The sequence below is a fragment of the Scylla paramamosain genome, chromosome 49 (assembly GCF_035594125.1).
Source record: "Scylla paramamosain isolate STU-SP2022 chromosome 49, ASM3559412v1, whole genome shotgun sequence".
NCBI classification, from domain to species: domain Eukaryota; kingdom Metazoa; phylum Arthropoda; class Malacostraca; order Decapoda; family Portunidae; genus Scylla; species Scylla paramamosain.
The window spans coordinates 3,894,574-3,912,036 of NC_087199.1; the positions used below are offsets into that span (position 1 = coordinate 3,894,574).

General features: G+C 40.6%; 1 protein-coding gene across 11 annotated transcripts in view; it reads right to left on the reverse strand.

The window, feature by feature from the left end:
* Positions 1 to 5,592, reverse strand: part of LOC135095610 (uncharacterized) — a 46,814-nt gene extending 41,222 nt beyond the window's left edge. For all 11 annotated transcript variants that reach the window (XR_010264453.1, XR_010264452.1, XR_010264451.1 and 8 more), the window contains exon 1: positions 5,469 to 5,592. The gene's annotated coding sequence lies outside the window, so the exon portion shown is untranslated. The remainder of the gene's footprint in view (positions 1 to 5,468) is intronic.
* Between the last annotated feature and the right edge of the window lie 11,871 nt (positions 5,593 to 17,463).

Here is a 17,463-nt window from a genome sequence, read left to right on the forward strand (position 1 = left end):
TTGTTAGGTTGTCTTGCCTTTCTGTTGCTCTCATTATTTCTTATTTGTGTTTTCATACAAGCCTATATAGAAGATCAGCAGTGGAGATGGGAAACTCAGGATGCATTAATCATTAATCGCCCAAGAATATCAAACTGCTAAGTCTTGATATATTTTAGATTAACGGCGAACTGTGGAGGAGTTGTGGCACCAAAAGGAGCATCACGTGAGCCCACCTTCCTCAGAAGAGCGGCTTAGCTGAGAGGACCAGCCGTGCCTTCAGAACTGCCAGGCTTTCCAGCAAGGCCCTGAGTGAGTGGCCTGGCTACGCTGAACACAGTGCCTGCAGCCTTCGCACGCAGGGACAGAAGAGCACCGGGTTACACCATTCCACTTGCTGCGTGGTCGTGAACTTTGGCCATTTGAGCAGGCGAGCATCAGACTTATGTCTGTATTAATGATGCAAACTACAGCTTGCAATTGAAGAGATACGAAAATATGTACTGGTTCCAAATTCTTTTCATGTAGTAAATGATTTTTGTTATGTAGTATGTCAGCCTTGTGTTTGTTTGAGTGTTGTTACGCATATTATGTCTTTGTTTTGTTGTTGTTGTTTCTCTTGGTGCCACACTGTATTTCATGTGGAACTCAGTGTGCGTCACACTTAATGTTGCTGTTTGTTTTGTTGTTGTTTCTTATGGTATCACACTGTATTCCGTCTAGAATACACTGTGGCACCAAGATAAATAACAAACAACAACAACAAAACAAACAGCAGCATTAAGTGTGACGCAAACACTGAGTCTGCGTCACACTTAATTAATGAACGTATTTCGTTGTGTGGTGTGTGAGTGAGGCACAACGTGGTGATTCCTTTGTGGATGAGGAGCAAGGTTGAAAGACAAAGGGTCGCAGCTCAGGTCATATGAGGAGAGCTCCACCCCTTTGTAGGAAGGAAAACGGAAAGTGGCCCATGATGCGTCTAGCTACCAGACGCCACCAAACTGGGTCACCCTCAGGGGCATAAAAAAAAGGCCTCCTCCTCCTTCCTTCCGTTTCCGCCTCCTTGTCCCCTGTGTCGACTCGGGGCAAGTTTAGGACAAGTGGGGAGGACCGAGCACGTGCCACCCTTTCCCCTCGACTGATATCTGTTTTCGTGAGTATGTACATTCCCCCATGTGTAAGAACTTTAAGCTTTGTTAGTTCACAGCGTATTGTGTCTGGCTGGTACTAGAATATTGTATATAAGTTATGGTGACTACGTTGCTGTGTGAAGTTGGGATGTGTTGAGGCAGTAAAAGGCTGATCTTTGAATACTGAGGTGTAAGTTTATAGTGGTTATGCTGTATGGAGTTCGTGTGTGGTGAGGCAGTACAAAGAATATTGGGGTTATTGTTTTTTTTTTTTTTTTTTTTTTTTTTGTGTTGTGCCGGAAGGGAGAACTTGTCTATATCGCGCGTGGTACACGACCTGGAGCTTCTGTTGTATTTTGTGAGTTTGCTTACTTTCTGTAAATATGATCTTGTAATTGTGTATTAATTTAATTTCCTTTGAGTCCTACTAAGGGAAAGCAAGGGAAACAAAACTGTCCCCAGGCAGTAAGGATTAGCGTACCTGGGGTGGCGACCTCGAAATGTTTGTGCCCACGGGTGTCACACATAGTATGTCCCCCGGCTCGCGACACAAGTTTCAACTTTGGTACCACAACATGTTTGTTTTTTTAAATGTAGCCGTGTTCAGCCGCCAAATGTTCACTAACTTCTGTAACAATCGTGGTCTTAGATCACCCAGACACAGGTGTTTGAGGCAATTGACAGTAGCCCTTTCTCTGTTCCCTCCTACCTTTTTTTATCTTCGTTTTCAGTCCAAAGCTGGATCTTGCATCTTTGTGCGGAATGACTTAACCAGTTCTCATGGCCATGCTTTTGAATCTTCCGAATTTTCCCCCACCTGGCTACGACTACAATCAGTCTTAAACTAATTTATCTCTGCTGCATACCTTTCACCTAACTCCTCTGACCATAGTAAATTCTTTGACTACTTACACTTTCATAGAGATCTCCATTCTTGGAGACCTCAGTGTTCACCACCAGCTTTGGCTTTCCTCTCTTTTCATTGACCATGCTGGTAAACTAGCCTTCAACTTTGCAATCATTCATGACCTAGAGGAACTGGTGCAACTTCCTACATATGGTCTTAACCATCTTGGAGATACGCTCAACATTCTTGACCTTTTCCTGACCTCTAATCTTTCCGCTTATGCTGTCACCCTATCTTCTCCGTTGGGCACCTCTGAACACAACCTTATATGTTGTCTTATCGCTCCAATCCCTCCTCAGGTTCCTCCAAGGTGGGGGTGCCTCTGGTGTCTTGCTTCTGGTTAATAGGGGGACCTGCTTAGGTATTACGCTGATTTTCCATGGAATGACTACTGCTTCCATGTCAGAGATCCGTCTCTGTGTGCTGAGCGCATAACAGAGGTGATATTTTGTAGCATGGAGACGTACATTCCTCTCTCTTTCTCTCGCCCTAAACCTTCCAACCTTGATGTAACAGAAACTGTCCACGTGTTATACATGATAGAGAGATGGCCTGCAAAAGGTTCTTGGGCCTCCCATCACCTGAATCTCATGCACTTTATATTTCTGGCTGGAATCATGCGAAGTATGTTCTCCAACTAGTGAAAAAACTCCTTCTTTAATAGAAAAGTTAAAATCTTTCAAGACTCAACTCCCATTGTGACTTCTGGCACCTAGCCAAAAACATCTCCAGTAACTTTGCTTTTGCAACTTTTCCTCCTTTACTTCAACCTGATGGCACCACTGCCTGAACTCTTTGCTCAGATCTTTGCTAAAAATTCTTTGCTAATTCATTATGGAGAACTGGTTGCAAGGAATCTATAAAGGTCTCTGTATTATTCTTCACTGTTAGGGTATTATGTGCTGATCTGTTTGTCTGGAGAGTCAGGGTATAGTGGGAAGAACCACACACCCTTGCTCTTCTGCTCAGATGTGTTAAGGAGGATGAAAAAAATAAATAAATAAAGAGGAAACTAGTCTGAGACGCACCAGGGAAGAGGAAAAGACTCTCCTGATGAAGGAGCGCGGAAGCAATTCGGAACTGGAGAAGCCTACCTGATGAATACAGACGATGAAGCGTCTCTGACAGGAATAAGAGCCTTATGACGATAGAAACAGTGTGGAATACGACACAGAGGAGCAGATGACCCTCTTGATGACGAAGGAGGTTGGGGACGCATCTCGGAGAAATGACTCTCCTGACGAGTGAGGCAGTCAGAGACGATCCTTGTAAAGGAAGAAGAAGAATTTCAAGACTCGCCTCCTAAAAGAGGAAGCTGTCGAAATAATTAGTCAGAGAACACTCCTGATGAGGGAACGGGTCTGACACGCATCTGGGAAGTGGTAAATCTTTCCTGATAAACTAAACAATCATGTCTGGGAAGGGGAGAAGGTCCTCCTGACGGAAGAAATAGTCTGTGACGCGGATGGGAAGAGGCTAAAGATCTTCCTGAAGAAAGAAACTGTCTGAGACGCGTCTGGGAAGGGAAGAAGACCCAACTGACGAAGGAAACAGTCTGATACGCATCTGGGAATTGAAGACCATGCTGACGAAGGAAAAAATCTGAGACACGTCTGAGCAGGGTAGAAGACCCTCCTTACGAGGGAAACAGTCTGAGATGCGTCTGGGAAGGGGAGAAGACCCTCCTGACGAAAGAAACATTTTACGATACGTCTTCAAAAAAGAAGAAACTCTTGACGAAAGAAATAGACTGAGATACTTCTGGGAAGGAAAGGAAATCCTCTTGGCGAAGGAAGCAATCTGAGGGGCGTCTGAGCAGCGATAGAAACCCTCCGGACAAGGGAACTATCTCAGACGCGTCCTTAAAGGGTACAACATCTTGCTGGTGAAGGAAACAGTCTGAAACATGTCTGCAAAGGAAAGAAAACTCTCATGCTGAACGCAACAGTCTGAGGCGCGTCTTCAAAGGGTACAGAATTCTCCTGATGAAGGAAGTAGTGTGAAATGCGTCTGTATAGAGTGTAAGGAGGAGGCAGTAGACACCTGCCGAAACGATAATTACTCCCAGTGAGGTCTAAAGCACTATTCAGGGGGTGCTGTGAACTTATCATTAAACCCAGCTGTGACCTCACTGAACGTTTCCCTTTGTGTCTCACAACACAAGGGGGCAGTCACAGCCTGCCCTCTAAAGACAACTCTCTTCCTCCACACAAAACTACAAGCACCTAATAACACACACACCCTTCACTCACAAACACAAAAAATAATTAGAGAAAGAAAAATATAAAAATGTATAATCGTATTTTAAGAATTTGGCTCCTCAATCCTTCTTCCTCATCTGTTCAGGAGAGAGGGACAACACCTCGCCCTTTCCCCTCACTCCCTCTACGCCAGCCACTCTCCACCCTTCTTCACTATCTCACTCTTTCGTATAATTCCACTCTCACCCTCACTCACATCATTCTTTTCAGCAGCATCATAAGCGTTCCTACTCGCTCATTCTCACACTTAGTCTTTCGCTCACCATCACACACACTCACGCATGCGATCTCTCTCACTCACGCGGACTCACTCAGTGTCACTCACGCCCATCCCTCTCACTTACACTCACACTTACCATTCCACTGTTTTTCATAATCCTTTTCTCCTTCATGCTGATTCTCACTCACACCTATTCACACTTATGCCTTCCTATCCACAGCCATTGTCACTCCATCATCTCTCAACTCACTCACACATACTTTCCATTCATCTCATTCACACTTACTCTCACTTACTGAAACTTAGCCTAGTACTTCATTTCACTCGCTCATGACTCCCACAGTCTCTCTCTCTCTCTCTCTCTCTCTCTCTCTCTCTCTCTCTCTCTCTCTCTCTCTCTCTCTCATTTTATCATCATCAACACGAAATTTACTGGCTAAATTATTTATTTTCATTGATGTACAGAAAGAGCAATGCGAAGAGAAGATGGAAAAAAAAACCGGATGTCAGAGAGAGAGAGAGAGAGAGAGAGAGAGAGATTCATGTACAGAAAAAGTATTGTGAAGAGGTGGAGATCAACCGGATGTCCAGAGAGAGAGAGAGAGAGAGAGAGAGAGAGAGAGAGAGAGAGAGAGAGAGATTCATGTACAGAAAAAGTGTTGTGAAGAGGTGGAGATCAACCGGATGTCCAGAGAGAGAGAGAGAGAGAGAGAGAGAGAGAGAGAGAGAGAGAGAGAGAGAGAGAGAGAGTGTTGCCGTGGAGATTTTTCTTTTTATGTCATGCATTCCGTACACACTCCTCACACATATGCGCGCGTACCTCAGTGTTGCTTTCTTCACTTCTTCAAAAGGCTCACACACGCCACATCCTCTTGGATTTGAAGGGAACAAGACTGATAAACAGGTGGCAACTAGTTTGCTGTGTGTGTGTGTGTGTGTGTGTGTGTGTGTGTGTGTGCAATACTCACCTGGATACGCAACACCTCCTTCTCTGACGAGGCAGGGGACACAGCGCTCAGCCAATGCCTAGAGTCACAGCACAGAGGGTGAACAAGCACTAGCTTTCTTCACAGCACAGACTACACTGATGTTATGCCGGATGTTGCTGTAGATGGCCCTGTGCCCGCTAGGAGTGCCAGTATAATAATAATAATAATAATAATAATAATAATAATAATAATAATAATAATAATAATAATAATGATAATAATAATAATATTCAGTTTATTAATCTTGCAGCTTTACAACTGAAAACCCACATGTTACATACTTATATACTAACATACATACTACATCTTAGTGTACATTTAACCCGGGATTGTCAGGCCAACCCGTGTATATTTTTCTTTTCAAAGTTTGTTTCTCCTACCCAGCAGCAGGTCACAACTTCCAACTTACATCTGGTACCTAATCACTGCTAGGTGAACAGGGGCTTTACACTGTGAAGAAGTCCGCCCAGTGACTTCTGACCTGACTCGGAATTCGAACCCGATCGATCGTGAATCGGGCGCACTAACCACCGCTGCCAGGCGTGTGTGCATGCAGGAGTGAGTGTGAGAGGCAGGGATTTACGATCTAATTCTGCTACCAATACAGCAACATCAACAACAACAACAAAAACAACAACTTCTACTACTACTGCTACTACTACTACTACTACTACTACTACTACTACTACTACCATTAAAAATATTAATAATAATTTTTCATCATCATTATATCAACAACAACAACAACAATAATAATAATAATAAAAATAACTACACCACTACCACCACCACCACCACCAGCAACAGCAACAATCGTTCTTGTCACCATCTACTCGAAAACAAATTTCATATCCGGAAATCAGAGAGAACCTTTATTTTCCGAAAGAGAGAGAGAGAGAGAGAGAGAGAGAGAGAGAGAGAGAGAGAGAGAGAGAGAGAGAGAGAGAGAGAGACCTGGAAAACGAGCATTAGAAGATAACAGTGGTAAGAAGATTAAAATTAATAAATATATGTTCCCTTATTTTGTATTCATTTGTTAATTTATTTTTTTATATTTTTTTAGAGTGTGTGTTAGTGCCATAGGTTTATTTAATTTTTCTTTAGCGATTATCTGAATTGGCTGTAACTGTTATAAGGTATCTATTCTTGATTTGTCACTGGAAAGAATCGATTATGTTTTCTCTCCTCTGGTAAAGTTTCACAATTTTAGTTTGCACGTGTGTTGTTTTCCTGCACACAAAACTTTTATGCGTTCATTAAATCCTTCTGTATTAACTGAAGATTTGTGTCTCGCTCAAGCACCGAACAGCTTGGAAGCACCGAAGCAAAGCGACGCCACTCCATCAGTCAACAGCAGCCGCCAGTGTCACAGTGTATCTCGTGTGGTGCGCGTGTGTAAGGGATTGTGTTCCTCCCCAAGGAATTCCTAGTGGTCAAGATAAACAGGATTGCCCAAGCTCTACCTGAAGTGTGCTACTAACAATGTATCAGGTTTGTTGAGTAGCCACCAAGTGTACATCGTCATGTGTGCAGTGTGCTTGGGCAAGATCTAACTCCCCTTGTGACTTCTGATACCTAGCCAAAAACATCTCCAATAACTTGAAGTTACTTCATCTTTTCTTCCTTTATTTCAACCTGATGGCACCACTGCCATCACATCTATTTCTAAAGCTGAACACTACGATCACATCTTTGCTAAAAACTCTACCTTGCATGATTCTGGGCTTCCTCTGACCACTTCATACAGTGTGATTTTTTTTTTTTTATATTGTCCAAATCAATAGTTTTTATACTTGTAATATGCTTTATTTAAGATAATAAGCAGTTTACTCGATAATCACAAAAAAAAAAAAAAATAAATAAAAAAAATAAATAAATAAATAATTTGACCACATTCAATATTATCCATACCGGATATTGAAAAGTCGATACATCATTTCAATAGTATCATGATGATCAATGTTCTATACATCTTTACGCACCTGGGATTTACTACAACAATATTCTAGCTCTCTTTCCTACAGTTAGATGAGCACCAACGACATCTAGCGGTTTAGTTCCGAAAACTCTCCATTGTAACACTCGAATATATTCCTGGGGATGATTGTTCCTTGCTGATTGTGCGTGGACAGGGAAATTGTTCATCTGGTAATGATTCATAACCTCATGTTTTGAAACGCTTTGCTCTTTCATCTGAACAGCATTCAAAGGCCACACGGTACATAAGCTCAGGGGTGATTTTTTTTTTTTTTACCCAACTAATGCACATTCCTCCATTTCCATTCCTGTTACTCCCACTGACCCCCCAATGCAGCGTTCCCAGCCCGGTCCGCGTCATCACATCAAACTAGGTATTAATATACTGCCACAGTGACGAAAAATGGAGAGAGAGAGAGAGAGAGAGAGAGAGAGAGAGAGAGAGAGACTGTTCTTTTCATATTTTCATAAGCAAACTAATTCATTGTTTCATTTGCCTTCCATTACCTTGTTCTATTTTAGTTAGCGTTTTGCATCTATTTTTCTTTTTCTTTTACCTCGTATTTTTTTCGTGTTATTCATCTTACCCCTTCTCATTTGTTTACCACTCATTCTTTTCCATGCAGTTCTGCCATAGCTCTCTCTGCTCTGCTCCTCTTCTTTACAAGACTTTTTTTTTTTTCAATACCACACCCACCATCCGCCTCCTCCTCCTCACGCTGTGCATCCTCAAATGTGATGGTACAGCAAAATTTATGATTGTTTACGCCTGGACTCAACCTTCTTTCCCTTTTCCTCTCCCTACCCTCCCTTCTTTTCTCCCTCCTTCCCCCCTCTCACTACCTTCTTTCTTCTTCCCTCTTCCCCTTTCTTTTTTTTTTTTTATCGTAGTTCTGTTTCCTTTCCTCCTCTTCCTCCGTGTCAGTAATTCATTGTTTATTTCCATTTTTTTTCAGTTTTCCAGCGCCTGTTACTTGTTTTCTTGCTTTCCTTGTTCACCTTAGTGTGTCTTCACACAAACACACACACTCTCTCTCTCTCTCTCTCTCTCTCTCTCTCTCTCTCTCTCTCTCTCTCTCTCTCTCTCTCTCTCTCTCTCTCTCTCTCTCTCTCTCTCTCTCTCTCTCTCTCTCTCTCTCTCTCTCTCTCTCTTATCCAACTTTATTTCCTTTCTAGTTTGGTTTCTGTTAAACATACAGCATCTTGTTTATTGTTCTTTAAGTAGTCTTTAAGTTCCAATAGGCTGGACACCAAACCATCTATGTTAGTATACATAATCTTTAAACTTCTGCTTGGTGATCTTGTGTGGCATCTTTGTGTCACCATTTCCTCACTTTCATGTCCATGACTTTCCAGGTGAATCTTTTTTGCTTGTTCTTGTGTTCTTCCCGTTTTTTGACTGAGCCTCTACTCTCAGTTCTTCACATTCTTCTTCGTTCATGTCTTTTTATCTGTATTTCCTTCATTCCTTCTTTTGCCAATTTTCCTGTTCTTTGCAAGACATGTTCTGCTGGTGTTTGTGACATGAATCTTATTTTCCTTGGTCTTGTTCTGCTTTATACTTTCCAGTCCTGTAAACCTTTTCAGTGTGTTCAATTATTCCCTCTCCTTCCTCCACCACTTCTGCTATAATTTCCTTACCCCTTTTTCACCTATTTCTCACTAGCTATTTTCATGGGTAGGTCCTTCTCCTTAACCCCAAATACCACCACACACATCTTTCTCTGTACTTTGTCTCTCACAAGATTACTTTTTCCCTTTGATACTTTAATCCTTTCTTTTTCATATCCTTATTGTGTTGCTGTTGCCTTATTATCTCCTCCATCTCCACCTCTTATTGTTCTCCCTCTTCTTTCCAACTTTTAAATTCTTGTCACTAACTCCTTCAGTTTTCCAACCCTAACCTTTCTCTTGCAAAGCTTTCTGTAACTCTTTGTTCTCTCCCTTGAGTTTCTTAATTTCTTCACGGTACTTCTTGTTTAAGTTCACTATTTTTGTCACCTCTTCTCTTAGTTCTTTGTTTTCTTTTTTTTTTTCTTTCCATTTCTCTCTTTTCATCTCTTAATATATCACTGGATATCTTTTTTACATTGTCACCACCCACTTCTCTTCCTTCCTTCAACACCTTTATCATCACTGTTAAGCTGCATATTTCTTCTATTTTCACATTGTCTTCTTCAATTTTCCTGATTGGTTTATCTGTGTGTGCTACACTGAGGTCCTCATCCATGAAGCCCTCAAAAATACGAGTATGTGGCCTCATGCTGGTCACCATCTTCTCTTTTGATATCACTGAGTGACTTCACATGCACTGAGGATCTTTGCAGGCTGCTAAGTGGTGGTGGTGGTTGCTGGTGTCCAGGTGTGGGAATACATGTCAAATCACCAACCACTCCCAGCACTGGCCAAACTCTGTGTGTATTTACCTAGTTGTATTTACCTAGTTGTATAGTACAGGATCCGAGCCAAAGCTCAATTAGTCCTGTTTCCATACCCGAATTTGTCCAATCTCTCTTTAAACATGTGCACACTCTTTGCCGCAACCACCTCTTCTTTTAAGTTATTCCATATTTCAACCGTTCGATGCGGAAAGCTGTATTTCTTAATATCTCCCAAACAATGACTCTTCTTTAATTTCTTCATATGTCCCCTTGTACGTCTATCTCCTTCCTCCACTTTTACAACTAGGTCATCTCTGTCTATCTTCTCCATGTCATTTACTAATTTGAACATTGTTATCAGGTCTCCTCTTTCCCTTCTTTCTTGCAGTGTTGGTAATCCAATTTCTTCCAGTCTTTCCTCGTAACTTAGGTCTTCCAATTCAGGTATCATTTTCGTAGCTGTTCTTTGTATTCTTTCCAATTTCCTTATATCTTTCTTCTTGTGTGGAGACCATACCACTGCTGCGTATTCCAGTTTGGGGCGTATCATGTGTGTTATGATTTTCTTCATCATTTCTTTGTCTAGGTAATTAAATGCCACCCTGATATTTGCTAGCAAATTATATGTAGAGCCAAATATTCCATTGATGTGTTTTTCTGGTGATAGCGTGTCTTGAATTATTACTCCCAAGTCTTTTTCTTCTTTGCTCTTTGGTATTGTGATTCCTCCCATCTTATACTCCCATGAAGGTCTCCTTTTACTTCTTCCCATCTCCATTACATGGCACTTCTTTATATTGAATTCTAATTTCCATCGTTTACTCCATTCATAAATTCTATCAATATCCCTCTGTAGTTCCTCACAATCCTCTTGGTTCTTTATTACTTTCATCAATTTTGCATCATCTGCAAACATGTTAATGTAGCTATTTAAACCCACCGTCATATCATTTATATAGACCTGAAACATCATAGGTGTCAACACAGACCCTTGTGGTACTCCGCTTGTTACTTCGCACCAACTTGATTTATTATCTCTGATTACTGTGCTCATTTCCCTACCTTGGAGATAATCCTTCATGCACTTAAGTATTTTTCCTTTTAGCCCTCCTCGATGTTCCAGTTTCCATATGAGACTTTTATGTGGAACTGTATTAAAAGCTTTTTTCAGATCTAAATAGACTGCATCAACCCAACCATCTCTCTCTTGTAGTTTATCTATTACTCTTGTATAAAAGCTCAGTAAGTTTGTTACGCAAGATCTCTCTTTCCTGAAATCGAATTGTTTTTCTGTTATTATATTTTCCTGTTCAAGATATTGCACCCATCTGTTTTTAATGACTATTTCACAGAGTTTACTTACAATACTCGTGAGTGAGACTGGTCTGTAATTCAGTGGTTCCATTTTATTACCTCCTTTGTATAACGGTACTATATTTGCTCTCTTCCATTCCTTTGGTACTTTTCCCTCCTTCAAAGAACTGTTAATTATCTCCCGTATTGGTTCTTCCAATTCCTCTCTACATTCTTTCAATATCCATCCATTTACTTCGTCGTCCCACCGCCTTCGTAGTATCTAGCTCTTCCAGTAGTCTTTTAATTTCTTTTCTTTCCACTTGTATGTTTTCTATTCCTTTCTGTTGTTCCTCATCTCCCAGTGATTCAAAGACAGTTTCTCTTGTAAATACAGACTTAAAGCTTTTATTCAGTATCTCAGCCATCTCTTGTGTGGTTTCATAAATTTCTCCATTGTGTGTGTGTGTGTGTGTATCTCTCTCTCTCTCTCTCTAGAGTGAAATAGTTATCCAAACAGCCTATTAAAGAGAGAGAGAGAGAGAGAGAGAGAGAGAGAGAGAGAGAGAGAGAGAGAGAGAGAGAGAGAGAGAGAGAGAGAGAGAGAGAGAGAGAGAGAGAGATGAAGGAGAGGGAAGGCCCATAGCCAAAAGGTGCGAATGGATTTACTTGATCCCCTTCCTTTGAGTGAACTGCTGCCCTTCCTATGAAAACTTTGACTTGTTAAGTTAATCCACCAAAGATTAAAAGATGTGGAAGGTTGAGTGGAAAAAGACATGCCCTGGGTCCATCATTTTTGTGAATGACTTTTCCCAGAGACGAGGGTGTGAAAAAACTAGTTATCCATCTTGTCCTACCTGGTGATGAACTCTTTTAACTACTAGTATGATGAACTCTTTTAACTACTAGTACTTATCACATCTTTCCTGACTCCCAGACCAACATGAAGCATTTCTTTTCTTTCACAGCCATGTCTATGCACTATACTGGCTAGAAATTGCACAATCTGCTTCTTTAGTTGTTTCCTTTCTTGAATGTGCATATAAATGTTTTCAGCTGTGCATTCCATGCAGTGTAATGTTGTAGTGAATGATTAAATTCTAGACTAAGTTGTGAGTCAAACATGTATCAAGCAGCAGGAGTATTGATGTGTGCGTTTTCCCTGCAGGTGGTAACATGGAGAGCAAGTGGAAGAAACCTTGGGAGACTTCCATGACTCAGGAACAATCACACCTCACTGGGAGCCTTGTGACTGACAGGTGGTTCAGGTGAATACTGCATTTTTTGGCACAATTGAGAATTCTCTGTCCAAAATTCCAAAATCTGAAAGTTTATAATTGTCATGTCATGTAACAGAGGGAAAATTCCTCAAAGTGGTGGAAAGGTTTGCACTGCAAAAAAGAAAAAAAAAAAAGAAAGAAAGAAATGATGAATTGTAAAGCCCACAGACCAAAGCTCTGATGCTTGACTTACTGCAGTGGGAGGCATCAAAAACTGGCAAGTTGTCATCACACACATGCTCTGAAGATGCGATGCTCAGTTTTTTAATCTGACTGTGTGCTGAGCGCATAACAGAAGTGATAGTGTCTGGCATGGAGGCATATATCTCTCACTTTTATTCTCGACCTAAACCTTCCAAACCTTGGTTTAACACGACCTGTTCTTGTTTTATACACGATAGAAAGGTGGCTTACACAAGGTATTTGAACCTTTCATCCCCAGAATCTCATGCGCTTTATATTTCTGCCCAAAGTCATGCCACATCTGTTTTCCAACTAGCCAAAAAACTCCTTCATTAACAGAAAGTGTCAAAATCTTTCAAGATCTAACTACCCTCATGACTTCTGGCAACTAGCCAAAAACATCTCCAATAACTTTGCTTCTTTTTTCTCTCCTTTATTTCAACCAGATGGCACCACTGCTATCACATCAGTCTCTAAAGCTGAACTCCTTGCTCAGACCTTTGCTAATAAGTCTACCTTGGACGATTCAGGGCTTGTTCCTCTCTCTCCTCCACCCTCCTACTACTACTGCTACTACTACTACTACTACTACTACTACTACTACTACTACTACTACTACTACTACTACTACTACTACTACTACTACTAATACTACCTATTAAAATTCTTCGCAATGATGTTAAACCCTCGGAAGGCTTATAGACCTGATGGGGTCCCTCCTATTGTTCTCAAAAACTGTGCCTCTGTGCTTGCACCTTGCCTAGTCAAACTCAACTCTGTCTGTTAACATCTACCTTTCCTTCTTGCTGGAAGTTTGCCTACATTCAGCCTGTTCCTAAAAAGTGTGACTGTTCTAATCCCTCAAACTACGTCTTGTTGATTTAATTTCCTGCCTATCTAAAATTTTTGATTCTATCCTCAACAGAAAGATTCTTAAACATCTATCACTTTACAACCTTCTATCTGATCACCATTATGTATGGATTCTGTCAAGGCCACTCTACTGGTGATCTGGCTTTCCTTACTGAGTCTTGGTCATCCTCTTTTAGAGATTTTGGTGAAACTTTTGCTGTTGCCTTAGACATATCAAAAGCTTTTGATAGAGTCTGACACAAAGCTTTGATTTCCAAACTATCCTCCTATGGCTTCTATCCCTCTCTCTGTAACTTCATCTCAAGTTTCCTTTCTCACCATTCTATTGCTGCTGTGGTAGACGGTCACTGTTCTTCTCCTAAATCTATTAACAGTGGTGTTCATCAGGGAACACCACGGAACACTCATTGAATATTCATCAATGACCTTCTAAACCAAACGTCTTGTCCTTTCCACTCTTATGCTGATGATACCACCCTGCACTTTTGCACGTCTTTTTGTAGATGTCAAACCCTTCAGGAAGCAAACAGCTTATGCAGGGAAACCACAGAATGCCTGACTTCTGATCTTTCTAAAATTTCTGATTGGGGCAGAGCAAACTTGGTATTGTTCAATGCCTCAAAAACTCAATTCATTCATCTATCAACTCAACATAACCTTCCAGACAACTATCCCTTCCTCTTCATTGACACTCAACTGTCCCCCCTTTCTACATTGAACACCCTTGGTCTCTCTTTTTCTTATTAATCTAAACTAGAAACTTCACATCTCATCTCTAGCTAAAATAGCTTCTATGAAGTTAGGCATTCTGAGATGTCTCCTCCAGTTTTTCTCACCCCCCCAGCTGCTAACTCTGTACTAGGGCCTTATCTGTCCATATATGGAGTGTGCTTCACATGTCTGGGGGGCTTCCACTCATACTGCTCTTTTAGACATCGTGGAATCAGAAGCTTTTTGTCGTCAGCTCTCCTCTAACTGACTGTCTTCAGCCTCTCTCTCATCACCACAATGCTGCATCTCTAGCTGTCTTCTACCGCTATTTTCATGCTAACTGCTCTTCTGATCCTGCTAACTGCATGCCTCCCCTCCTCCCGCGGCCTTGCTGCACAAGACTATCTTTTTTCTCTCACCCCCTATTCTGTCCACCTCTCTAATGCAAGAGTTAACCAGCATTCTCAATCATTCATTCCTTTGGTAAACTCTGGAACTCTCTGCCTACTTCTGTATTTCCACCTTCCTATGACTTGAATTCCTTCAAGAGGGAGGTTTCAAGATGCTTATCTTTCAATTTTTGAACCCTTTTATGGGACTGGCATCTCATTGGGCATTTTTTTTATTGGATTTTTTTGTTGCCCTTGGCCAGTGCCCATCCTACATAAAAAAAAAAAAACTTGTGGAGAACTTTGCCAAAAACTTTTTCAGATGTAAATACACACAGTTTGCCCATCCATCCCTCTCCTGTGTTATGTCAGTCACTCTTGAATAGAAGTTCAGGTTGGTTACATATGATTGCTTTTTGTCTAAAGCTGTACTGTTTTTCTGTTATATATATTGTGTTTTTCTACAACTTCTGTCCAGTGCTTCTCTGTCAGTTTTTCACAGACCTTCCATACTGTGCTGGTAAGTGATACTGGTCTACAGTCTGGTGGCTCTTCTTTCTTTCCACTTTTATAAACTGGCACAATGCGCATTTTCTTGCATTCCTTGGGCACTCTTCCCGTTGATGGTGAGCACTTCATTATGTCATGTGCTGGTTCACTCCATCTGGTCCTGTTGCTTTTCCCTTTTCCAGTTCCTCCATCATTCTATGAACTACTTCTTTCATTGCTGTAATTTCCCACATTTGCTTTTCTGTCTTCTTGTCTTGTGGTTCTTTAAATTCTGATTCTTCTGTCAAAACTTGCTGGAACTTTTTGTTTAGCAATTCAGTTAGCAATTCAATCAGTCGTGTCTTTTGGTTCTTCATATGTTTCATGTCCATCCTTCAACCTTTCTATTTTTTTTCTTTTAGTTTATTTTTTTCTATTTATGAATCTGTAGAACAGTTTTGGTTCTTCCTTGCACTTCCCAATTACATCCTTTTCTTATCCTTTCTCTTCCTCTTGCCTTATTTTCACATATTCATTTCTTGCTATCTTAAAGTCCTCTATTTGTTTGATTTCCATTTCTTTTCATTGTTATACATGCTTGCACATACATGCTACACCTCCTTCTCCTTTGGCAGTCCTGTCTCTTCCCCACATATTGCAGTTATTGTTAGTCTGGTTTTCTTCTTTTAGCTCTGTTGCTGCTAAACATGCTGCCTTTGGGTTTGTCTCTTTTAAATAGTTTTGCTGTTCAGTTTTCTGTGTATCAATCCGTCTACGTTGGCACGCATCACAGTTTGTTATTCATTTGTGCTGTTTTTCTCTACTTTGTTTTCATTCATTTTACTTTAGGTACCATTTCTTCACTCTGTCTCCCAAAAGTCTCCAGATAAATGTATTTTTTTCTTCTTCTGTTGTTGATTAATTTTTTCTCTTTTGTCTCTCCATTTTTTTCCATTCTTCATTTGTGTTGTTGTTAGTGCATATATCCTTGCAATGTTCTTATCTTAGTTTGGATGTTCTTTGTAGTACTTGTTGTGTTTCTTAATTTTATAATATTCCTCTTTGTATAAGGAGACCACACCACTGCCGCATATTCCAGCCTTGGTCTTATCTTGGAAATCAACACCTTTTTTTATCATTCCTTTATCCAAATATGAGAATGCCATTCTTGCTCTTTTTAACAAATTCATCATCTCTCTAGTAATTGTATTAGTGTGTCTGTCCAAAGTCAAATTTTCAGTGACTGTTACTCCTAAATCCACTTCCTCTTTTGATTTTTTTTAACCACACCATCCATATCATAATAATATTGTATATTGTATTCTCTTACCAAACTCTATTACTTTACATTTACTTAAATGGAATTCCATGTGCCAATATTTACTCCATCTTATTTAAATCTTCTTGCATTACCATACAGTCATTTACATTTTCTATCCTTCTCATCAGCTTAGCATCATCTGCAAATAAGTTCATATAACTATCTATTTCTTCGTTTATGTTATTTATATATATTACAAACATTATTGGTCCCAACACTGACCCCTGTGGGACACCACTAGTTCCTTTCAGCCAAGATGAATTTGTGTGTGTGTGTGTGTGTGTGCACCTTGTCTGGGCTGCCCCATGTGGGATTGGGGGAGTCAGGGACTGCTGTGTACCAGAGATAAGGGTGTGAGGAGACCAGCTATCGATCTTGTGCTGCTTTTTGTTCACTCTCATTGCTATTTCCCAAACCATTCTGAAGCATGTGTATTCTTCCACAGGCATCCCCACACACTATACTGACTGGGAGTTGCACAGTCTGCTTCTTTTAAACCTTTTCCTTTCATGGATGTGCACGTAAATTATTTGTGCTGTGCCTTCTGTGCTGTGAAGTGCTGTGTTAATCTCTGAACTGATTAGCATACTCATTCATACTTATGTGCTGCATCTCTGCTGCATTTCAGAGGCTCTAGTTGAAGTTGTAAGAGTTTCTAAGGATGTGTTTATGGTTCCAGTGACAGATTAACAATGTTTCCACTTACTAACAGGAGAAGCAGCCTTAGGAACATGGCTGATCATGTGTGTGGCTTTGGAAAATATTCATTCATGGTAGGAAAGAAGAGTATTTCTGAATATGGGCCCTTTTTGATAAGTTACACAGGTAACTTATCAAAAGTGTGCTTATGGTTCAAGTGAGAGATTAACAATATTTCTACCTCATTAACAGGAGAAACAGTCTTGGGAACCCATCAGATTGTCTCTGTGGCCTTGGAAAATAGTCTTAGTAAGAAAGCTGAGGGTTTGTGAATGTGGACCTAACTTGTGAGTTGTGTGATGCCCATAATGCGACAGGGAGCACTGATGTGTGTGTGTCCCCCTACAGGTGATGTCATAGAGAGCAAGTAGAAGAAAA